The sequence below is a fragment of the Cryptomeria japonica genome, chromosome 10 (genome assembly GCF_030272615.1).
Source record: "Cryptomeria japonica chromosome 10, Sugi_1.0, whole genome shotgun sequence".
NCBI classification, from domain to species: Eukaryota; Viridiplantae; Streptophyta; class Pinopsida; order Cupressales; family Cupressaceae; genus Cryptomeria; species Cryptomeria japonica.
This window is the reverse complement of record NC_081414.1, coordinates 601,106,299-601,112,887: the sequence shown is the minus strand read 5'-3', so window position 1 is coordinate 601,112,887 and position 6,589 is coordinate 601,106,299. Positions and strand designations below refer to the sequence as shown.

At 34.4% G+C, this 6,589-nt stretch overlaps 1 non-coding gene across 1 annotated transcript; it reads left to right on the top strand.

Annotated features, from left to right (window-relative positions):
- The first annotated feature begins 6,007 nt into the window (after window positions 1–6,007).
- Window positions 6,008–6,080, top strand: TRNAV-AAC (transfer RNA valine (anticodon AAC)). Its single transcript has one exon. It is a non-coding gene; the product is annotated as a tRNA-Val (tRNA).
- The last annotated feature ends 509 nt before the right edge of the window (window positions 6,081–6,589 follow it).

The window sequence follows — 6,589 nt, the reverse complement described above, 5'->3', positions numbered from 1 at the left end:
GATTTTGTCATTGATGGAAACCTTGCAATCCTATGGCACCAGCAAAGGTATTATACTGGCATTAGCGAATCACACTCTACACCGACACTCAAGACACCGACACCGGCACAGAGGCCGACAGGATTTTGTTATATTATATTTTGTTTATTATTGTAAAAACTTTGTAAGCTGACTTGGAAAATTGTAAAATGACTCTTATATATAAAAGAGATCATTGTAGACATTTGGAATGAGTGAGGAAGTGTTAAGGAAAAATATTAGGCAGACCTATTATGCGAAATATAGGCTAAGGGTTTATGTAAGAAGAAGAGTAGCAACCGGTACTGGATCAAGCATTATAGATGCTATTGTAAAGCAGTACAAGATATTGGATTTGTATAATCCTCATTGTAAGTCAGTGAGACTTCCCATTGAGTAGTGAGCTCTAGGCAGTTGGCCTTCCTACATGTGCAGGCCCCTATTATAAGTAATATTCTCTTATTGGCCAGTGAGTGAATATTGTAGGTCACAAATCCCACCAGGGTTTTTCCCACACTAGGTTTCCTCGTTAAAACCTTGTGTTATGGTGTGCTTTTCATGTGGATGTTCTTGATTCTGTTTATTGCATTATTTCTTGCATACCAGTATTCAAGAAATTCTACTCACCGGTTAGATATTGATTCACCCCCCCCTCTCAGTATCGGTGGGATTCCTAATAGTCTCCGGGACCTAACATAGCATACCTAACATATGTAGCAAGTTTAGGGTTTTAATTTCTTGCATTGAAGATTCCTATTCATACCGTGTGAAAATATTGTAGAAGTCATGAAGAGGAGTGGACACATTGCAAATAGAATGGGAGACAACATGACAAATTGAATGATTCCAATTTTTTTGTCCTATTATCTATTCCCCATCATGAACATGGAGAAGTGAAGTTATTCCAAGTTTATTTTGTGAAATCTCCACATTGCCCAAATAAATGATGGTTTCCCTTGTAACACATAATACTTGAATGCATTTTTTATACTTGTCTTGTTATCGAGAGTTTCATATGAGTCTATTATAAAAAAATTGCAAGTAGAATCATGTTTAAAAAAATCATATGTGCATAAGGGTACAACTTCATGATAGTGATGGCATAGTGAGTAGATGAAGACCAATTAGCAAGGTACAAGAATGGTGAAAAAATATGAAATTGACAAATTAGCTACAATTTAAGAGGAAGTAAGGATAGATAATGATAAAGATTTGACATTATAAACTAAGGGTAGTTTTATATAATTATGATAGTAAGATAGTTCTATGGAGATGAAGTATTGAGGGGGCATTTGGCCATGTTAGGTGGAATAGAGGAGACAATTGGAGAAATAAGCATGGCAAGTGATTTATGAAAAAAAAAGGTTTCAAGTCAAAACACAAAAATAATATTAAGACATGAATGTCAATCCATCTTGAAAGGTGAAAGTGTTATAATACATGAATGCAACCCTTATAAGGTTAAAATAATCTTAACAATTTATTCTTTCAAGAGAACAAAGTGCTATTCCTTGAAAAAATAGGGGTCAATACTAAAAGATAATGGAAAAATTTGAAAGTCATGATCATGGAATTTAATTAAGAAACAATGCCAATGTTGGAAGATAATTGTAAAAGGCTATGTCAAAGTTAAAATATTGAAGAGAATTGTTGCAGAGGGTTTTAGTTATTGAAAGAGTTTGTCTTAATAAATATCAAATGATAGTCTTAACAGTTATTTTCAAAGTTTCCTTAAGGTAGGAGTAACCATGATATAATTTTGAGGGATTTTATGCACTGTCCTCTTGTGTCTTTTTTTTATTATTGTCAATTTTAGAGAAAGATCATGTTTTGTCAAAACCCACCCTTGTTGAAAACCCTCGCAAGGTGACTTGTTGTTGGATATGGTTGCTCATTGCTACTGCTAGGCTATGCTATTGTCATTGATATCAACATATTCCTGTGATTTATTTTGTGAGATTGGGAAGATTTTCTGATCTGGTTTTGTAGTTTGGTTTTGCTGATCATTGTTTTCCAGAGGTTGATATTCCCTTTGGTTTATTCCGGTGTGATCAGATTTGGTGTTGAGACTTTGGGATATTGTTTGGGTTGGTCTTGTGTATCTTCATTTGAGATGGTTCATGATTTGGTAAACCACAAGTTATCTTTCTTCGTGACAATTAATGATTGGTTGTGTTCTTGAGCTTCTAGACGTTGACAGGTGAAGATTTGATAATTGGTGTTGGTGCAGCTATTTCGGATGATTCTAACATGCTTGCTGGTGTTTCCTAGTCATGTCCAATTTTTTTTTTTGATTTGCATTGATCATTGTGTGATTTTTTGGTGGTTTCTATCAACCGGTGATGATTTTTGTGTTATGCGGTATTTCTGGTGGTGTAGCGTGTTGCAGTTGATCTTCGCATGATTTCTGGTGGAGTTGATCATTTGGGAATTTGAATTAGGTCCATGTTATGTCATGTAAATCATTATATTGGTCCAGTGGTTGATCTTTTTATCATGTGATATAATTTTGTAATTGAGGGTTGAGGGTTTAGCCGACCTTGTTATCAAGGTTGATGAATTGTATATATAGGTGAGTTACTCATGTAGTTTTGGTGTTGTTGTTGTGTCTGCATTATCAAAGAGATTTGTGTGCAAACAAGTGATTCATCCTTTGGTTTTGAGTTTGAGGTGAGATTGGTATTGCATGGTAGACATTTGTGCTTAACTGAAACTATAATCAGGCATTTGGAGATGTTATTATTTCAGTTCACTTCTTTAGGATTGTAGTCCAAAGATTGTTGTAAGTCAGTGAGAATTCCCTGAGGGTTGTAGCCTTCCAGGCAGATATCTTTTGAGCAATGAGATCTAGGCAGTGTGCTTGAATGCATGTGCATTCCCCATTGTAATATTTTCACATACTACTGCAGAGTATCATCTTACTATGGGTAGGTTCCCACCGTGGTTTTTTCCCTTAATCGAGTTTTCCACATCAAAAATCTTGGTGTTGTGTGTTGTGCTATTAATTTGCTTATCTATTTATTGCTGCAGTTTGTTAGATCTGTTGTTGTGGTTACAGTTTTGTATTTCGGTGAAGATTGATTCAACCCCCCCCCCCCCTCTTAGTCTTCCTTCTTGGTTGCTGCTAACACTTGTTACTTTGATGAGATGGAAAGGACAACAACCATGAAGAAGAAAAGATTATTTACAGTATGACAATGACCTTTTGTTAAATACATGGTATGTTATTACAAAAGACAAAAGACAATGTTGATTATGTTCTTCAAAAAATAGGACAACAAAGGCATGAACAAGGGTTAGGAAAGGAGTCAAGAGACTTAAAAAGATAAAAAACAGTCATAGAGCCCTCTAAATGGATAGTAAGGAAGAAGAGTAAACAAGTCAGAGTAAGACTCAATCCAAAAGGTATGAGAATCCTAGGGTTATGTGACAATTGGAGGTTATAAATGATGTAATAGAATGACAATAATATTATGCATAATGACATAGTGAGAAGATAAATGAAGAGAAAAATACAAAATCAATGATAAAAAAAGATTAGGTATAACTAAGGTATTCAAGCCACAAGGAAAAAATACAATCTATATTATGATAAGAAAGAACAACATACTAGGAATTGTATAATCACGACAAGATTGCACATTCTTCTTATTCTCCCCTTTCTTCTTCCTTGCAAGAACAAGATTGTCCACCCAAGAGTAGCGCTTAATGGAAAAAATGATATTACCTTATATGACTTTATTCAACTCCCTCTTCATTAAGGGATCAATTTTGGGATTCATAGGCCCTTGATTCTGTCTAATAGGATTTGTATATAGATTTAACTCAATGGTATATTGCAATAAGATTGGTTTAAAACCCTTGAAATATTTATAGGTCCATGCAACTACATCATCATAACTTTGATAAATTTTAACAAAATCTTTGTCCAAATGTAGAGAATGCCTTTTTAAGTTTAATGAATTTCCCTCATCTACAACCACTAGTTTGTAATCACTCTTTTTTGTGGCTAGATTCATCTTGTTATCTTTTAGCTAGTCATTAGAGTTTGATATGCCCTCCAAGGTAACGAGACCCTTTGGAAACTTGTTAGAGTTGAATGACATGATTTGATCTCCATATTGGTCTTGTAACATAGCCTAATTCTTAGCAAAAAAATCTTCTTCATTTTGTAACAAGTTGATAATATATTGATCACTATCAAATACTTGCTAATTCACCTAGTTATCTATGATAGTTGGCCTTACAACAAGCCTATAATTCTACTCCTTATTTACAACATGACTTTGGATGTCAAACTAAGAACCAACAATTGCAAGCCTTTCAACATGTTTATTCTAACTTCTAGGGATGTTCTAGATGCCAAAACCCTCAAAATCAACAATAAAATTCCAAACTCTATATTTGTAAGATTTGAGTAGGTTATTCTTGGTTATTGTTTGAGCTTTAATCTATTTGACAACTAGCTCACTATCCCAAAAAAAATATAGTAGTTTGATCTTCCTTTTTTTCAAGTTGGATACCTTGGATAATAGCCTCATGTTCAACTACATTATTGGTATAGCCATTTGTTAAATCTCAAAAGAGAAGTGATACTTCTTCTAGTTATGATACACTATAATCACACCAACATCAAAAACATTCTTGTTTTTTGAGCCTTAAAGATCAAACAACATAGCCCCTTCAGGTCTTCTTTAGTTTTTATGAGGTTAGTGATAGGAATATTCTCCTTAGATATGTATTATGTTCCCAACCTAGTCTCATCTACTTCATTTAATGGGTCAAATAAAAAGAAAAATTTCGTTCATCTAATAAGAATTTGGGAACCTCCTCCAAGATAGTAGCAAGTTCATGAATAGTCAACTCTTCCCATTGTTCATGCCATATGCAATTCATATTTTTGGGATTGGGAGTGTCGGGCTTGATACAATATTTTTCAATAGGATCTACTTTGATGGTCACTTTTATAACATACCTTATTCTAAAAAACATGTGAGACCAATTTGAAGACATGCACTCATCAATCTTGGCAATGAACTCCCTAGTTTATCAAATAGCAAAGAAGTTTGAGAGGTCTATATCTAATATATCTTGCAATATAGTGTAGACAAGGCATCCATGCAAGGTCAATTTTAAATATTTAGTAACTTGAGCATTATCTTAACATAAATGTCATCTAATTGTACAATCCTTTTAGTCATAGGTTCATATATAATACCAAGGAGATCAATTACTTTCTTAGAAATAACAAAGCTACTAGCCTCCAAATTAATCATGTAATTATGGACTATATGATCTCCAATAATTAAGGACATATAAAAGAGAGGTGGTTTATTTATTTTATTTAAATCCCCTTTATCCTTTTGGTTGAACTAGGTTAGTTGGAGTATCTCTATTATTCACCATTTCTTTATTGAATGATTGATGTACTTTAATGGTTTCTAGAGGAAATCCCTTTGGGACAGGATGGAAAGAGATTCCCACATAGTCACATTCATGTTATATTTTTTATCATTTGATCAACTCTATTAAAAGAAACACCACTAACCTTAGAATAAACCTTTGGAAAAATGGGATCCAACATTGTTTATGGGATACCTTTAGGTTGAACTTGTACTTTATTTCCCTTACACTGTTTTTGATTTGGCTATGTAAATTTTTTTTTATCTACTAGATCAAAAACTTCAGTAACTTTGGGTAATTATGAAGTTGATGATTAACAAAATATGAAAGATGTGTTGGTGTTGGAAATAAGCCACACCTGGACTGAAGATGGACTAGTCCAAGAGGGGCCAGTAGCTCGGTGGTAGAGCACTCCAACAACGTTATGGAAGGTCCTAGGTTTGAGTCCTAGCTGGTCCATGTCTCAACATGGTATCAGAGCTAGGTCCAGGCTAGGAGCCCCAAGCACACAAGAGGTGTGGCTTAAGGGAGGGTGTTGGTGTTGGAAATAAGCCACACCCGGATCAACAATGGAATGGTCCAAGAGGGGCCAGTAGCTCAGTGGTAGAGCACTCCAGCAACATTATGGAAGGTCCTAGGTTCGATTCCTAGCTGGTCCATGTCTCAACAAGATGTTCCATCCTCCATTACCCTCCTCTTTAAACTTGTGTTATGGGCCATTACATTATTAATTGGCCAATTCAAGCCACAAAAGTCTTCCTTATGCCAATTGACTGAAGTAGAGTGTCTTAGCATATGATAGCTACCTACCAATAGTTGTCTTATTTACATCACATTGTTGTCCTAAAATTGATCATTCATTTTTTACCACTAGAGATGTTTGAATACACTCTATTTTGGCAAGTATTCTAATTGTATGGATGATTGCATGGGTGATACCAATCATTCTCTTGAGATAGATTGTTTTGTTTAGGAACAAGTGCCTTTGAATTCTTAGTAGTGGGTGTATATGCACTATTCAAGGTTCTAACATGATTATATTGATTTTGACCTTGACATGACTACCTATTTTGCAAATTATTTTAATTTTGACCTTGACATGACTTCCTATTTTGCAGATTATTTTGATTTTGACCTTGACATGACAACCTATTTTGCAAATTATTTT